Source organism: Monodon monoceros, unplaced genomic scaffold, assembly GCF_005190385.1.
Source record: "Monodon monoceros isolate NGI ecotype Baffin Bay Population unplaced genomic scaffold, NGI_Narwhal_1 Super_Scaffold_6, whole genome shotgun sequence".
Taxonomy (NCBI): domain Eukaryota; kingdom Metazoa; phylum Chordata; class Mammalia; order Artiodactyla; family Monodontidae; genus Monodon; species Monodon monoceros.
In genome coordinates this window covers 38,735,848-38,754,921 of record NW_021703783.1, presented here as the reverse complement: position 1 = coordinate 38,754,921, position 19,074 = coordinate 38,735,848, and the positions used below count along the sequence as shown (strand labels likewise).

Here is a 19,074-nt window from a genome sequence, read left to right as displayed (position 1 = left end):
ATACAGAAGGGAGTAGCTGGACATATTGAGAGTGATGAAAGAGAAAAACCTACAACCAATTTACTTTACCCAGCAAGGATCTCATTCAGATTCAATGGAGAAATTAAAACCTTTACAGACAAGCAAAAGCTAAGAGAATTCAGCACCACCAAACCAGCTTTACAACAAATGCTAAAGGAACTTCCCTAGGCAGGAAACACAAGAGAAGGAAAACACCTACCATAACAAACCCAAAACAATTAAGAAAATGGTAATAGGAACATACATATTGATAATTACCTTACATGTAAATGGATTACATGCTCCCACTAAAAGATGCAAACTAGCTGAACAGGTACAAAAACAAGACCTGTATATATGCTGTCTACAAGAGACCCACTTCAGACCTAGGGACACGTACAGACTGAAAGTGAGGGGATGGAAAAAGATATTCCATGCAAATGGAAATCAAAAGAAAGCTGGAGTAGCAATTCTCATATCACACAAAATAGACTTTAAAATAAAGAGTATTACAAGAGACAAAGAAGGACACTACATAATGATCAAGGGATCGATCCAAGAAGTAGATATAACAATTCTAAATATTTATGCACCCAACATAGGAGCACCTCAATACAAAAGGCAAATGCTAACAGCCATAAAAGGGGAAATCGACAGTAACACAATCATAGTGGGGGTTTTTAACACCCCACTTTCACCAATGGACAGATCATTGAAAATGAAAATAAATAAGGAAACACAAGCTTTAAATGATACATTAAACAAGATGGACTTAATATTTATAGGACATTCCATCCAAAAACAACAGAATACACTTTCTTCTCAAGTGTTCATGGAACATTTTCCAGGATAGATCATATCTTAGGTCACAAATCAAGCCTTGGTAAATTTAAGAAAATGGAACTCATATAAAGTATCTTTTCTGACCAAAACGCTATGAGACTAGACATGAATTACAGGAAAAAATCTGTGAAAAATACAAACACATGGAGGCTAAACAATACGCTACTACATAACCAAGAGATCACTGAAGAAATCAAAGAGGAAATTAAAAAATACCTAGAAACAAATGACAATGAAAACACAACGACCCAAAACCTATGGGATGCAGCAAAAGCAGTTCTAAGAGGGATGTTTATAGCAATATAATACTACCTCAAGAAACAAGAAAAATCTCAAATAAACAACCTAACCTTACACCTGAAGCAATTAGAGAAAGAGGAACAAAAAAACCGCAAAGTTAGCAGAAGGAAGGAAATCACAAAGATCAGATCAGAAATAAATGAAAAAGAAATGAAGGAAACAACAGCTAAGATCAATAAAACTAAAATCTGATTCTTTGAGAAGATAAACAAAATTGATAAACCACTAGCCAGACCCATCAAGAAAAAAAGGGAGACAACTCAAGTCAATAGACTTAGAAATGAAAAAGGAGAAGTAACAACTGACACTGCAGAAATACAAAGGATCATGAGAGATTACTACAAACAATTACATGCCAATAAAATGGACAACCTGGAAGAACTGGACAAATTCTTAGAAAAGCACAACCTCCTGAGACTGAACCAGGAAGAAATAGAAAATATAAACAAACCAACCACAAGCACTGAAATTGACACTGTGATTAAAAATCTTCCAACAAACAAAAGTCCAGGACCAGAGGGATTCACACGTGAATTCTATCAAACATTTAGAGGAGAGCTAACGCCCATCCTTCCAAAACTCTTCCAAAATATAGCAGAGGGAGGAACACTCCCAAACTCATTCTATGAGGCCACCATCACCGTGATACCAAACCCAGACAAAGATGTCACAAATAAAGAAAACTACAGGCCAATAGCACTGACGAACACAGATGCAAAAATCCTCAACAAAATACTAGCAAACAGAATCCAACAGCACATTCATACACCATGATCATGTGGGGTTTATCCCAGAAATGCAAGGATTCCTCAATATATGCAAATTAATCAATGTGATAAACCATATTAACAAATTGAAAGAGAAAAACCATATGATCATCTCAATAGACGCAGAAAAAGCTTTCGACAAAATTCAACACCCATTTATGATAGAAAATCTCCGGAAAGTAGGCACAGAGGGAACCTACCTCAATGTAATAAATGCCTCATATGACAAAACCACAGCCAACATCGTTCTCAATGGTGAAAAACTGAAAGCATTTCCTCTAAGATGAGGAACAAGACAAGGTTGTCCACTCTCACCAGTATTATTCAACACAGTTTTGGAAGTTTTAGCCGCAGCAATCAGAGAAGAAAACGAAATAAAAGGAATCCAAATCAGAAAACAAGAAATAAAACTGTCACTGTTTGCAGATGACATGACACTATACATAGAGAATCCTAAAGATGCCACCAGAAAACTACTAGAGCTAATCAATGAATTTGGTAAAGCAGCAGGATACAAAATTAATGCACAGAAATCTCTGGCATTCCTATACACTAAGGATGAAAAATCTTAAAGAGAAATTAAGGGAACACTCCCATTTACCACTGCAACAAAAAGAATAAAATACCTAGGAATAAACCTACCCAAGGAGACAAAAGACCTGTATGCAGAAAACTATAAGACACTGATGAAAGAAATTAAAGATGATACAAACAGATGGAGAGATATATACCATGTTCTTGGATTGGAAGAATCAACATTGTGAAAATGACTATACTACCCAAAGCAATCTACAGATTCAAGGCAATCCCTATCAAACTACCAATGGCATTTTCCACAGAACTAGAACAAAAAATTTCACAATTTGTATGGAAACACAAAAGACCCCGAATAGCCAAAGCAATCTTGAGAAAGAAAAATGGAGCTGGAGGAATCAGGCTCCCTGACTTCAGACTATACTACAAAGCTACAGTAATCAAGACAGCACGGTACTGGCACAAAAACAGAAATATAGATCAATGAAACAGGATAGAAAGCCCGGAGATAAACCCACACACATATGGTCACCTTAGTTTTGATAAAGGAGGCAAGAATATACAGTTGAGAGAAGACATTCTCTTCAATAAGTGATGCTGGGGAAATTGGACAGCTACATGTAAAACAATGAAATTAGAACACTCCCTAACACCATACACAAAGATAAACTCAAAATGGATTAAAGACCTAAATGTAAGGCCAGATACTATCAAACTCTTAGAGGAAAACATAGGCAGAACACTCTATGACATAAATCACAGCAAGATCCTTTTTGACCCACCTCCTAGAGAAATGGAAATAAAAACAAAAATAAACAAATGGGACCTAATGAAACTTCAAAGCTTTTGCGCAGCAAAGGAAAACATAAACAAGATGAATGGACAACCCTTGGAATGGGAGAAATATTTGCAAATGAATCAACTGACAAAGGATTAATCTCCAAAATTTACAAGCAGTTCGTGCAGCTCAATATCAAAAAACAAACAACCCAATCCAAAAATGGGCAGAAGAACTAAATAGACATTTCTCCAAAGAAGATATACAGATTGCCAACAAACACATGAAAGGATGCTCAATATCACTAATCATTAGAGAAACGCAAATCAAAACTACAATGAGGTATCACCTCACACCAGTCAGAATGGCCATCATCAAAAAATCTACAAACAATAAATGCTGGAGAGCGTTTGGAGAAAAGGGAACCCTCCTGCACTGTTGGTGGGAATGTAAATTGATACAGCCACTATGGAGAACAGTATGGAGTTTCCTTAAAAAACTAAAATCAGAACTACCATATGACCCAGCGATCCCATTACTGGGCATATACCCTGAGAAAACCATAATTCAAAAAGAGTCATGTACCAAAATGTTCACTGCAGCTCTATTTTCAATAGCCAGGACATGGAAGCAACCTAAGTGTCCATCGACAGATGAATGGATAAAGAATATGTGGTACATATATACAATGCCATGTTACTCAGCTTCAAAAAGAAACGAAATTGAGTTATTTGTAGTGAGGTAGATGGACCTACAGACTGTCATACAGAGTGAAGTAAGTCAGAAAGAGAAAAATACCGTATGCTAACACATATATATGGAATCTAAAAAAAAAAGGTGCTGAAGAACCTAGGGGCAGGACAGGAATAAAGATGCAGACGTAGAGAATGGAGTTTAGGACACGGGGAAAGGGAAGCTGGGATAAAGTGAGAGAGTGGCATGGACATATATACACTACCAAATGTAAAATAGATAGCTAGTGGGAAGCAGCCACATAGCGCTGGGAGATCAGGTGGGTGCTTTGTGACCACCTAGAGGCGTGGGATAGGGAGGGTGGGAGGGAGACGCAACAGGGAGGAGATACGGGGATATATGTATATGTATAGCTGATTCACTTTGTTATACAGCAGAAACTAACACACCATTTTAGGGCTTCCCTGGTGGCGCAGTGGTTGAGAGTCCACCTGCCAATGCAGGGGACACAGGTTCGTGCCCTGGTCTGGGAAGATCCCACATGCGGCGGAGCGGCTGGGCCTGTGAGCCATGGCCGCTGAGCCTGCGCGTCCGGAGCCTGTGCTCCGCAACGGGAGAGGCCACAACAGTGAGAGGCCCGCGTACCGCAAAAAAAAAAAAAAAAACAACACACACACACACCATTGTAAAGCAATTATACTCCAATAAAGATGTTAAAAAAAATCATCATAATAAAAGCTAACATTTAAGTGTTTGCTTTGTGCCAGGCACTGTGAATTTTTGTCTTATTTATTCCTCACAACAACCCTACAAAGCCAGAACTATCACTCTCAACTTTTTATGGAAAAGAAAAGAGAGACATGGATTAGGGTTACAGAGCCAGGGGATGGCAGAGCCAGGATTCAAACCAGGTCTAACTCCACAGGTTCTCAACCTGAAAAGGTTATGAAAATTCTCCCAAGGCTCTTAAGAGGAAAGCAATCAGAATTAATAATTTAGTTTAGGAGCATCTAAATGCTTCAGGATTTACAATCAGGAGTTAATTTTTAAAAATCATCTCCCTTCATGTGAAAGATAATGCAGAAAGCCCCTCCAAATAAAGTTTTCAGCCATTCACTAGAGAAATTATTTAAAACATATTTCAATTAACTTTAAATAGAGAACAAAAAATAGAAAGGGGCTATTTTTATTTGTATGGTCAGATGATACATACAGGAAGGAAATCAGATTAGCACACATGAACTACTTTGTCTGTAAACATGCACAGAGAAAATGGTTTGACTTAAACAGATAAAGCACCCATTTTAAAAAACTAGCTTTGTATTCCTTTTTGGATGGTTATAGTGAATATAAAATTGAATTTTTTTTTTTATTTTAACATTTCATTTTAACATTTCACTGATTTTTTTTTCATTTTAACATCTTTATTGGAGTATAATTGCTTTACAATGGTATGTTAGTTTCAGCTTCACAACAAAATGAATCAGTTATACATATACGTATGTTCCCATATCTCTTCCCACTTGCGTCTCCCTCCCTCCCACCCTCCCTATCCCATCCCTCCAGGCGGTCACAAAGCACCTCGCTTATCTCCCTGTGCTATGCCGCTGCTTCCCACTAGCTATCTACCTTACGTTTGGTAGTGTATATGTGTCCATGCCACTCTCTCACTGTCACAGTTTACCCTTCCCCCTCCCCATAGCCTCAAGTCCATTCTCTAGTAAGTCTGTGTCTTTATTCCCGTTTTACCCCTAGGTTTTTCATGACATTTTTTTTCTTAAATTCCATATATATGTGTTAGCATACAGTATTTGTCTCTCTCTTTCTGACTTACTTCACTCTGTATGACAGACTCTAGGTCTATCCCCCTCATTACAAATAGCTCAATTTCGTTTCTTTTTATGGCTGAGTAATATTCCATTGTATATATGTGCCACATCTTCTTTATCCATTCATCCGATGATGGACACTTAGGTTGTTTCCATCTCTGGGCTGTTGTAAATAGAGCTGCAATGAACATTTTGGTACATGACTCTTTTTGAATTATGGTTTTCTCAGGGTATATGCCCAGTAGTGGGATCGCTGGGTCATATGGCAGTTCTATTTGTAGTTTTTTAAGGAACCTCCATACTGTTCTCCACAGTGGCTGTATCAATTTACATTCCCACCAACAGTGTAAGAGGGTTCCGTTTTCTCCACACCCTCTCCAGCATTTATTGCTTCTAGATTTTTTGATGATGGCCATTCTGACTGGTGTGAGATGATATCTCATTGTAGTTTTGATTTGCATTTCTCTAATGATTAGTGATGCTGAGCATTCTTTCATGTGTTTGTTGGCAGTCTGTATACCTTCTTTAGAGAAATGTCTATTTAGGTCTTCTGCCCATTTTTGGATTGGGTTGTTTGTTTTTTTGTTATTAAGCTGTATGAGCTGCTTATAAATTTTGGAGATTAATCCTTTGTCAGCTGCTTCATTTGCAAATACTTTCTCCCATTCTGAGGGTTGTCTTTTGGTCTTGTTTATGGTTTCCTTTGCTGTGCAAAAGCTTTTAAGTTTCTTTAGGTCCCATTTGTTTATTTTTGTTTTTATTTCCATTACTCTAGGAGGTGGGTCAGAAAGGACCTTGCTGTGATTTATGTCATAGAGTGTCCTGCCTATGTTTTCCTCTAAGAGTTTGATAGTTTCTGGCCTTACATTCAGGTCTTTAATCCATTTTGAGCTTATTTTTGTGTATGGTGTTAGGGAGTGATCTAATCTCATACTTTTACATGTAGCTGTCCAGTTTTACCAGCACCACTTATTGAAGAGGCTGTCCTTCCTCCACTGTACATTCCTGCCTCCTTTATCAAAGATAAGGTGACCATATGTGCGTGGGTTTATCTCTGGGTTTTCTGTCCTGTTCCATTGATCTATATTTCTGTTTTTGTGCCAGTACCATACTGTCTTGATTACTGTAGCTTTGTAGTATAGTCCGAAGTCAGGAAGCCTGATTCCTCCAGGTCCGTTTTTCGTTCTCAAGATTGCTTTGGCTATTCGGGGTCTTTTGTGTTTCCATACAAATTGTGAAATTTTTTGTTCTAGTTCTGTGAAAAATGCCATTGGTAGTTTGATAGGGATTGCCTTGAATCTGTAGATTGCTTTGGGTAGTATAGTCATTTTCACAATGTTGATTCTTCCAATCGAAGAACATGGTATGTCTCTCCATCTATTTGTATCATCTTTAATTTCTTTCATCAGTGTCTTATAATTTTCTGCATACAGGTCTTTTGTCTCCTTAGGTAGGTTTATTCCTAGATATTTTATTCTTTTTGTTGCAATGGTAAATGGGAGTGTTTTCTTTATTTCACTTTCAGATTTTTCATCCTTAGTGTATAGGAATGCCAGAGATTTCTGTGCATTAATTTTGTATCCTGCTGCTTTACCAAATTCATTGATTAGCTCTAGTAGTTTTCTGGTAGCATCTTTAGGATTCTCTATGCATAGTATCATGTCATCTGCAAAGAGTGACAGCTTTACTTCTTCTTTTCCGATTTGGATTCCTTTTATTTCGTTTTCTTCTCTGATTGCTGTGGCTAAAACTTCCAAAACTATGTTGAATAATAGTGGTGAGAGTGGGCAACCTTGTCTTGTTCCTGATCTTAGTGGAAATGCTTTCAGTTTTTCACCATTGAGGACGATGTTGGCTGTGGGTTTGTCATATATGGCCTTTATTATGTTGAAGAAAGTTCCCTCTATGCCTACTTTCTGCAGGGTTTTTATCATAAATGGGTGTTGAATTTTGTCAAAAGCTTTCTCTGCATCTGTTGAGATGATCATATGGTTTTTCTCCTTCAGTTTGTTAATATGGTGTATCACATTGATTGATTTGCGTATATTGAAGAATCCTTGCATTCCTAGAATAAACCCCACTTGATCATGGTGTATGATCCGTTTAATGTGCTGTTAGATTCTGTTTGCTAGTATTTTGTTGAAGATTTTTGCATCTATGTTCATCAGTGATATTGGCCTGTAGTTTTCTTTCTTTGTGACATCCTTGTCTGGTTTTGGTATCAGGGTGATGGTGGCCTCGTAGAATGAGTTGGGGAGTGTTCCTCCCTCTGCTATATTTTGGAAGAGTTTGAGAAGGATAGGTGATAGCTCTTCTCTGAATGTTTGATAGAATTCGCCTGTGAAGCCATCTGGTCCTGGGCTTTTGCTTGTTGGAAGATTTTTAATCACAGTTTCAATTTCAGTGCTTGTGATTGGTCTGTTCATATTTTCTATTTCTTCCTGATTCAGTCTTGGCAGGTTGTGCCTTTCTAAGAATTTGTCCATTTCTTCCAGGTTGTCCATTTTATTGGCATAGAGTTGCTTGTAGTAATCTCTCATGATCTTTTGTATTTCTGCAGTGTCAGTTGTTACTTCTTTTCCATTTCTAATTGTACTGATTTGAGTCTTCTCCCTGTTTTTCTTGATGAGTCTGGCTAATGGTTTATCAATTTTGTTTATCCTTTCAGAGAACAAGCTTTTAGTTTTATTGATCTTTGCTATCGTTTCCTTCATTTCTTTTTCATTTATTTCTGATCTGATTTTTATGATTTCTTTCCGTCTGCTAACTTTGGGGTTTTTTTGAAAATTGAATTACCTGTCACTGATTTCTTTTTTTTTTTAATTAAGTAAGCAGATTTGCTAGGATGAACCAAACTACCCTGCTAAGAAACATGGCGCTTTCAAATTAGATAGTTAATAATCCAAAGGATAAAAAGAAGGAATATGGATTCTCATTTCACAACGGATGGAAACAAAAGTCTGATGTATTTTTTCTGATTCCTCCCTCACTGTGCTTTTATTTTGTATTTTTCAATGTAATTAATTAGGAAAAAGAAGATAATGTGGACTAAATAAAAAATTTTACCAAAAAATGATCGGGAGGTGATAGGGGAACTGGGCGTTGATAAATTTGAGGAAGAATTAAAAAGAACGAACATTTCCACTCAGGATTATCTAGAGGTTATCAAAGAACAAACCACAAGGAAATGTAACATAAATACAGACATCTGATGAGAATTGAGAGTCAGATGACACTTAGCCAAGAGATCTACTGAACTGGTACCAAAAAAAAAAAAAAAAAAGCCTCACAACACGCTATTCACCAAGCAACATTAGTATGATGCTCTGCAAAGTTTTTCTCGGTCCCCTCGGGTATTTAGTCATCCAAGCAGACCAGGTCTCTTTGGGTCTAAAATCATGACAGACATTTCAAGGTAGCTTGCCAGAAATGAAACCAAAAGGTCAACTTGCAGTTTCAGTAAGTGGCTGACAAGTTTGCTCAGTGAGCATTCCTCGGGTGCCCAAAGCACAATGCCACAAAAACATGGATTTCTGACAGAACAAGCTTGGTTCAAATGTTTAATATACTTGTTCAGGTTTAAGAGAGGTGACATAAAAGAAACAAAAAAAGAATAAAATGAATTCCTAGGAACTGAATCCTAGGAATATACTTTAAGTATAATAGGGAAGACTTCCCTGGTGGCATAGAGGCTAAGAATCCGCCTGCCAATGCAAGGGACATGGTTCGAGCCCTGGTCCGGGAAGATCCCACATGCCGCAGAGCAACTAAGCCCGTGTGCCACAACTACTGAGCCTGCGCTCTACAGCCCGCGAGCCACAACAACTGAGCCCGCGCGCCTCAACTACTGAAGCCCGCGCACCCTGGAGCCCGTGCTCTGCAACAAGGGACGCCACCACAATGAGAAGCATGCACACAGCAACGAAGAGTAGTCCCTGCTCGCTGCAACTAGAGAAAGCCTACATGCAGCAACGAAGACCCAAAGCAGCCAAAAATAAATAAACAGGGCGCTTCCCTGGTGGCACAGTGATTAAGAACCCACCTGCCAAAGCAGGGGACACAGGTTCGAGCCGTGGTCCAGGAAGATCCCACATGCCGCAGAGCAACTAAGCCCGTGTGCCACAACTACTGAGCCCGCACACCTAGAGCCCGTGCTCCGCAACAAGAGAAGCCACCTCAATGAGAATCTCACGCACCGCAATGAAGAGTAGCCCCCGCTCGTTGCAACTAGAGAAAGCCATGCACAGTAATGAAGAACCAAAGCAGCCAAAAATCAATCAATCAATCAATCAATATATAAATATTAGGAAGTAAGGGAGAAAGGAAGAAAGAAAGAATAACAGGGAAGCTTAATGATGAAACTCTGTAGCTAATCTGTTTGATTGTTAATAATCACTCTCCAATTTATTATGAATTTTATCTTATAAATTTTTATTTCCATGTATTGGAGTTTCATTTTTTAAAACATAAGACTGACAGATATATTTTATATGTGCATTGAAAAAAATGGAAAGCAAATACAGTAAACCGTTAATAGCCATCATTTCTAGGTGATGAGATTGGATGTTTTGTATGTTATTCCACAGCTTTACTGGGTTTCCATAATTTAGAGAAGTTCTCTTTTTCAGGATATAAAAATAATATATGTTCATTATAGAACATCAAGGTAACAGTTAAGTATAAAGAAGAAAATAAAAATGATATTGGATTTTCTTAATTTGAAGACCATACCACAGAGAGCAGATTCTTACCAAAATAAGTTAAAATAATGCCCAGTTTTCAGTTTCCTAGATAAATTATGACATTGTGAGCAGGATTTTCCAATCTTCTAAAATCAATTGTCTTCTTTTTCTTTCCCCCAAAGCAACTGGTAATTCAATGCATATATGGAGGTGAGAAGGAGGAAACTATGTCCTGGTCGGATTAAAAAAATCTTGGAATGCTTACTTGCTTATTTAGCTTACTTGCCAGGGCACCAATTCATCACAGAAGGAAGCAGGAAACATGGACCTCAGGTCTCCTGAAAGAGCAGGAAGAGGTCTGAGGACATAGGGGCCCAGCAGGGCATTATTTAACAGCATGTCCAATGTCAGCTGGGCAGGCAAGTTGCTGCTTAAAGATGAATCGTTCCCTGGCCATGGTTTCACACTCCAACCAGATCTCAGGAACTACCTGGGGCCCAAAAGTAGAGATTTCTATATTTTGAATAAGATGTGCACAGTTTCATTACCACAGTAAGAAGCTAAAAGCAAAGACAGAATTAACTTATGTATCAACATGATGAGATACATATTATACGCCACGAAAAGTGAAAAACTGTTGACTATGCAGACACATGAAAAGGTCGCCAGTAATAAAAGAACACAAAATATTATGTATATAATTACAATTGTGCACGTAAAAACTATTCACATACAATTATATGGATTGGAGGGGATATAAAATCCCCTAAGTAGTTGGGATGAGGTAGGGATGAGGTACTCTGGAGAACTTTACCATTTCTTTACCACTTTGTTTACTGAAAGAGCTCTGTATAAAATCAAAGTAATTTTAAAAGACCCTAAATATAGGTTAGGTAAGGAGACAGCTATAAGGAGAGCTGTGAACCTCATAAATCATGCCTTCTTCCAAACTTCTAAATTCTATTGTGAAACATACTTGAGATTCAAAGAAAAAAATTACTCGCTGATCACGACACACAGTGACCACTTCAGTTTGGGAGTTCCTGGATCTTTCAGTCTGTTATACAGAATATCCACTAGGGGTCACCATTATGTTTAAATAGTGATGATGTTACAATGTTTATTAACAATAAGTTTAGACAAATTTTCATTTCTTCTACAACACAAAGCCTCCTTTCTCAATGGTCAGCATGTACACAATTTATGGTTCTCTGGCAGAAAGAGACATCAGAGTCTTGCATGATTCTACTGTTTGAACATAATAACAACGATAACCTGGAAAAGAAGCTGATCTTTAGTATAAAACCATGCAAAATCTCCAAATCAGAAACATGGAGGAAAGCCAACCTTGGCTTCTTATCTTTCAACTCTGCCAATGATTAAACAGGAATTTTCACCTGTAAGAGTAACAGAGGGAAGGAGGATGTGCTCTGAGAACCAGCGAACATAATGCTTCAGCTTTTTAAGCACTGGTCTCGGGGGCTGGTGTCAGAGAAGAAATATATTAAATATTATATATTTATATATATATATATATATATATATTAAATAAGTGATCACCCAGTCAGGTATATCTTTTACAACGTGATCGGCGCTAAGAAGGAAAAAGACAAAGATCTCTGAGCCCACGTAATGAGGAATTTAATTTGTACTAGAGTTTCAGGAAGAGCCTGTTAAAAGGATAGGCTGATGCGGGCTTCAGCGTGGGGGTGGGGGTGTGGGGAGGGCTACTTTACACAGCAACGAGGTATTTGTATAAGTCCCGTGAGGGAGAAAAGCCTTGACAAGTCTAAGAAAGACTGGTGGGGCTGAAGCACAGTGAAAGAGGTGGAGTGAGACAAAATGAGGCCATAGAAGAAAAGCAGGGTCAGGTCACTTCTCCTTAACCAATCGAGTGGCCTTTAAAGGGCTTTAGAAAGGGAATGACAGAATAACAATGATAATACAGTTATCAGTGATAATACAGGCTCTTTAAACTCATAACACCATCTCATTTTACCTTTGCAATAACACCATCTGATAGATACCATAAAGGAGGCAGGACACCTACACCAGATTAAATCTGTTTTTCTACAGTGAGAGTGTGTCCATAATCACCTTGAATCATTATAAACAGAGCTTCCACTCCCAACTCCACCCTCCACCCTGGGTGAAGGTACCTTGAATCACTCAGAGACTCTTCCCTGGGAGCTCACTGAGGAGAGTTTTCCTCAGAAGGATGGGTGATTAACCTGCCTCGCTGCCTGGGGGAAGGGAGGAAAGAAAGAGTCCACATTCACAGTCTGGAAAGGGGCCATCTGCCTAGGGTAAATCTGAAGCTTCCTGGGCCACTTGGCATCAGGAAAATGGCTGTGCGTGGACTAAAAGAACACAATACTTAGAGCTTTGCCCTGAGAATCCAAGTGGGGTACCTTGGCTGAGCCGAGCAGAGTGGGCTCCTTCCTCAGAGTGACTGATGCAGGACCCAGGGTTAGCAGTGGGACAGCATTGTTGGTCACAAGGTGAGGATCGGTTTTCAGTAGCGCCCCACGAGGCACTGAGGAGCAGCAGCAGACTATGGGGTTCTTCCCATTTGGGTGTGGAAGCTACACTGACCACCTCTCCTCCTGCACTACCTATATCCCAGGGGGTTCTTGGACAATTCAAGAGGAAAGAGGAGCCCCAAAAGACAGCGGACTTCCTTCCAATGAGGCATGTGGGTACAGATAAGATTGCAATGCGTGCTCCAGTTCATAGCAACTATACAAGTGTCCAAACCTAGCTAATGAAAGGGCAGAACTGGGACTGGAATAAAAAATTCCATGTTCTTTCCATTATTCTGTGATCCTCACTTGGGAAGGAACCTTTAAATCAAAACGTGATAGAGAAAATACAATCGATCCCACCCCCAGCACACAAAGAGGCACTCTGTCTACTTAACATTTATATGGTTGGGAATGTTCTACAGCATTCCAAAATGCTGTTCTTGATTTCAGTAGCTAGTTTTAGGTTCACATCCCTTTGAATTTCCATAATGTTTTGTTTAGAACTTTCTTACAGTGCTTATTTCACTCTACCTTTTTTTTTTTTTTTTTTTTTTTTTTTGTTCCGGGGGCCTCTCACTGTTGTGGCCTCTCCCGTTGCAGAGCACAGGCTCCGGACGCGCAGGCTCAGCGGCCATGGCTCACGGGCCCAGCCGCTCCGCGGCATGTGGGATCTTCCCGGACCGGGGCACGAACCCGTGTCCCCTGCATCGGCAGGCAGACTCTCAACCACTGCACCACCAGGGAAGCCCCTATTTCACCCTATCTTTTATGATTCTCATTTGTACACCTATCTTTCCTATTTTATAGTATAAATAAACTTGAGGTCAGAGGCTGGTCTTAATTCATCTTTTATCTCCTGCAGTAATTAGCTCTGGGTATTACACTGCAGGCACCCAAAATTTTAGTTAAAATAAAGAAATTAAGATCTTTTCTGTCTCCTCACTTCCACCAATGGGAGTGGGTGGCTGGGAAAAACAAAGACAAAAGTGAAGAGATACCAACTTAAAGGATATGGTTAACTGTTAATCTGAGAAGGCTGCTTATTTGTGTATCTCTAAGCCGCAAATATTTTATGCAAAAATTTGTGCCTCTCACAATTTTCATACAATTACATGAGGTCTGTAAGAATAACAGGATCACAGATTATCCTTGAGAGGAGTTATCAGAGTCTTTAGAGAGAGAGGATAAAACTTACAAGGCTCTCTTTTCTTTCATTTTCACTCGGTTATATACACATTTGCACAATCTCAAAGGCAGGACTGAACTCAGAAGACCTGGGACGAAAGGGGTGGAGAACAACTGGCAAGTGCAGCATATGTACATACACTGGAACACTGGTGAGCAAATACCCTGCAGCAAAATAGGCAGCAACCACAAAAGGAATCCAAGTTTGGAAAGAACCTTTGGGCCACCAGCACTTCTTACCAAGACAAGCTAGAAAATGCCAACATGTAAGCGTAATCATAAACTGACACGTCTTACCCCTAAAAGGGTGGCAGGTAAGGGCCCAGGGGAAAAATAATGTGGGAACCTAGCCCAGGAAGGAATATATAAAAGGCGAGATCCTATTCTGAAGCAGAAGACAAACACAATTAAATGAAGTGAAAGACAGTAGGACAAAGTCAATGGATGAAGGAAGAAAAACAAATACACAAAGGTCACAAATGATCTCAAATACACGAAGACAGAATGGAATGTGTACATCAATGCCATGAAAAACAGAAGCTGCAGTAATGTCCTAAAGCAAAGGATGTGGGTCCAAGAGAAGATGCCACCGTTGAACTTCAAGGGCAGTTTTAAATAGCGGAGAGTTGCAAAACAGCTGAGGCAGGGCTCGTTCTCAGAACCACCCAAAGGAGGAAGGCCCCCCAGTTTAAACACTTTAATCAGGCTGTGGTAGAGACCATTTGATCAGCTTGTCGGTGAACAACCAGCAAATAAGGTACTGACGTCTTTGAGATCTTTTAGATTGATAGAAATGATCTTGGTACAAGTTTTGAACAATCCTTAAATAGAAACGTTAGGATAAAGAATCCTGATTAAACACGGAAGAATAACACATCTATCTATCCCCACTCCTTCCTAAAACACCACCAGAATGATAATAAAGGCCTGTAGCAGGACAAAGAAACAATCAGTTCAGGAAGAGACAGCATCAAGAGTTGTCTCTATAAACATAATAATAATAATAAAACAATGGATTAACTGTAAAAAAAAAAGAGAGAGAGAAAGAAAGGAAATGTAATCCTAGTAAACCAAGTGACTTAGCTGTGAATAATATTTACATAATCAAAATAATGCAAACACTGAATGCTGACTTAGCAACAACAAAAGTAGTACATTGAACAGACAGCCCACAATGAGTATGAGATGGGAGATGTAAAGGAAGGGGTAAAGGGAAGGGGAGTGTGTGGTGTCCAGGTGGTTGGGGGAAGAATGTGTAAGAGAGAAAAATTCTAATCTTTTACCTACAGAGGTAAATGCCAGAAGAAACAGTTAAAACAGTTGAAAGAAGCTGTCTCTGGGGAAGAAGAGGACACTGCTTATTTTTGTTGTTGTTACAAACCTCGTAGTAGCATTTGACTCTGTAAAATAGGTTCAGTAGTCTCATTTAAAAATAAAAATTAAGTAAAGAGAAATGCTAATATTGATGTTGTAATATAATACTGATGAGAATCAATATGTGTGCACAGTCTCTTGAGATTTAGTAGATCTAAATTAAAAGATCTATTGAAGGTAGAGACAAGCTGCCAGGACCAATCACTCTCCAATCTGTAGAGTAATCTGTTTTTTTCATTATCTGACACTTCCATCTTCACAGATGTTTACGAAAGGAAATATTTCTAAATTCTAAATGTTCCTTCTGTTTAGTTCCACAAACATTTATAGAATTCTACTATGTGCCAGGTACTAATGCTAGAAACTGGGGACATGAAGAAATAATAATAAAAAAAGAATGTTCCTGATTATAAAGACTTTAAGAGTCCAGTAGGGGAATAAGACACACGAACAAACCATAATCTATGGGACAGTCAGAGAGAGCTTTTTATAAATGCAGCGCAGATCATGCGAGTGGGGACTGTTTGTGATAAAGCTGGTCAAGGAAGCCTTCTTAGTGTTAGTTGTAGCTGAGCAAACCCCTAGTAGGCTGAGGGAGCAAGCCAGGGCGTCCCAGGCAGTCTTGTCCAATGCTGGCTGCCTCCTGATGTCTTAACAGTACTTGGAGCACAGAAAGCACATAGTAAATACGTGCTGACCTGAGGTTCTGTCAGCAACCCCGGTATCATTAGAATAAACTCTTTTCTATTAAAGCTATTTGGAATTAATCAGTTACTTGTATGCAAAACATCTTAAGGATTAGACTACAGGAAGTTGTCTCCCTGCACAAAACCTTCCATTTTCTTCTAAATCCAACAGTGGCCAAGAGCGACTAATTTACAGAGGAGTTAAGAGTGTATGTGGTTTGAATAATCAATTCTTTGGGCCTTGACAAAAGAGAGTTAATTTCTGGCCTCTTCTCCTTGCAAAGCTGCTAATAACTGAGGTGTGTGGGAAGCTTTATATCCAGGCTCTCGTAGCTTCCAAGCCACTGAAAGATGTTCTATGGGTCATTCCTTTCAAAGAGCATATGGCTCAGAACGAGGAGATATGAACCTGCCACATCCTCATTTCTCCCTTGCCTCTCATAGTGAGAGCATCTTGCGGCCCTGAGTATGGTTTTAACCTTTATCAAGATATGAATTTCATATGGCATGCCCTTAAATACCAGATAAAGTTTGGGTTTTGTAGAAACTAAAGAAACAACAATCAGTTCCAATGTTGACAGGTTTAAGTGATTTCCAAGGGTAATTTTGAGACATCAGATTTTTGTCATACAGTAAGTTTAGAATCTAACCCCTGTGATGTTAGTGAACTAAGCTATGTTTATTATTACCCCAAATTGCCCTTACTCAATTTCCACTAAGTATTTTCCTCAACCATGTGTTCTCTTCCATATTTCCCCATTTTCCCTGTTACATTGTTAATTTTTTTCTGAAGGTCCTATTTTAAAGATTTATGTAACATTTGAGAAAAGAAATCTAAAATATACATAAATATGCAACCTAAGATAACTCCAAATCAATTCTGTATGGAAAATCACTCACTAAATTTTTAGATAAGCATGTGCATGTAATTGTTCTAGTAGTACAATGCTGCAAGTAGTATTACTGTTTTCTTTCGAGAGAGACTGGTGGAGAATGTTACTTTTATATACTACACTCAAGGAGCCACCCTCACAATGAAGCACACCTCACAACTGGAGGAAATGAAATCTAACAAGGTAACAGAAAGAGTTTGAAAGAGGTTGAATCCCTCTAGAAGTAAGTAGGAAACTCCTACTAAAAGTGTTAAAACGACTTTCATTTCATTTAATCCTATATAAAGCATTAATACAATTCAGTAAGTTTAAAATCTGCATTAAATCCAATGCCATTAAAAAAAATCAAACTAAATGTCTTCTTCAAAATCTACAAAGACAAACGGGGTAAAAATGTCAAGGTGTAATCTCTTCTTTTGCTACAGAATCCATACAATATAACCCAGCCCTACAAACAATCCATTTCTGGGAAAGACATGAATAGATTCAAGAACAAAGGTGGGAAAAGAAAGTGACAAACACAAATTGAGAGACTTTTTACCACTAAGAAAAGTCTCCCTTGAAAAGCTCTAGGGAGACAGGGCATTGGTTCTCCATACCAGCAACCATCACCTGGGAACTTGACAGAAATGCAAATTCTCAAACCCCAACCTGGACCTCTGAATCAGAAACCCTGAGAACAGGGTCCTGCAATTTGTATATGAACAAGTCCTCTAGTGATTCTGATGTAGGCTAAAATGTGAGCACCACTGATATAGAGTGAGATGTCAGGAGGGCTTGAGGTCTTGCCTTGGGAATTCCAACATTTAACAGAGGAGAAGGAGCCTGCAAAGATGACTAGGAGCAACATGAAGAGAGGAGTAAGAAAATGAGGAGAGTGTCTCAAGAGGCAGAGTGGCAAATAGTACTGAGATATCACTTATGGCAGCTTCAGAAGGGACTGGAATGGGCTGAGAAGTGAGAAGGTGTTGAGAAAACAGGGATAGTAAATATAGACAGTTCTCAGCAGTCTGATCATAAAGGGGAGACAGACAGGGTAGAGATGGAAGTGGTTGACAAGGGAGGATTTTTTTTTGGCCATGCCACACAGCTTGCAGGATCTTAGTTCCCTGATCAGGGATCGAACCTGGGCCCCAGCAGTGACAGTGCCGAGTCCTAACCACTGGACCACCAGGGAATTCCCAAGGGAGGATTTTTTTGAAAAAAGAACAGTAATGAGTATGATCAACTTCTGGGGGAATCATCTGGTTGAGAGGGAGAGAGTGACAGTACAAGAGAGACAGGGAGCTGACTGCTGTGGCATACCGAGGGGGCAGTGCAGCTGTCTGACTCAGCGGGAGGAGATTTTACTACTTACAGCATTTAGAATTGCTATCCATGGTGATAAGAAAAAGCCGACCAACTTTTTGTTGGTTTTATTACTGCTTTTAAAATTTCTATAGATACTGCACCCCTCACTGCCTGCACTTGGGTGGCCCACTCCCACTGCCCTGTCCTTGGTGTCACGGGATGATAGTAAAAGGTTTCTGAAAAGGGAGGAGGAGATGGGATCAAAAGCCCAGGTGAAAGGACTGCCTTTGGTTAGGAGGGACAGATCACCTCTTCAACCAGAAGGGAGGAGGTGATAAACATGATGGGCACTGATGTGGTGAGTTTGAAGTCTAATAGCAGGAAGGAGATGCCATCAAATGGCTTCTATTTCCCCCATGAGGTCACATGCAAGACCATCCCTACTGTGAGATGCTATGTCACATTCTCTTGGCCTGCTGCAACTAAATGTCTGCTTCGTCATATCCATTCTCACTAAGCAACCTTCTATGTGTGATCAAGCTCCTCTCGTAGGCCTGCCCGTGGGGCAAGAATGTGCTGACCACACAGACTTGAATGTGTCTCAGTGGTTTCTCATAGTAAACTGATAAACTGGTTTTTGAACATGATTTGGTTTCTTTGTAGCCTGACAACAGATATGAGACAGATCATGGTCC

At 39.3% G+C, this 19,074-nt stretch overlaps 1 protein-coding gene and 1 non-coding gene across 4 annotated transcripts in view; both read right to left on the bottom strand.

Annotated features, from left to right (window-relative positions):
- Positions 1 to 19,074, bottom strand: part of DIP2B (disco interacting protein 2 homolog B) — a 235,370-nt gene that overhangs the window by 95,651 nt on the left and 120,645 nt on the right. The window lies entirely within an intron of this gene.
- TRNAD-GUC lies at positions 18,195 to 18,266 on the bottom strand. The gene has a single exon. It is a non-coding gene; the product is annotated as a tRNA-Asp (tRNA).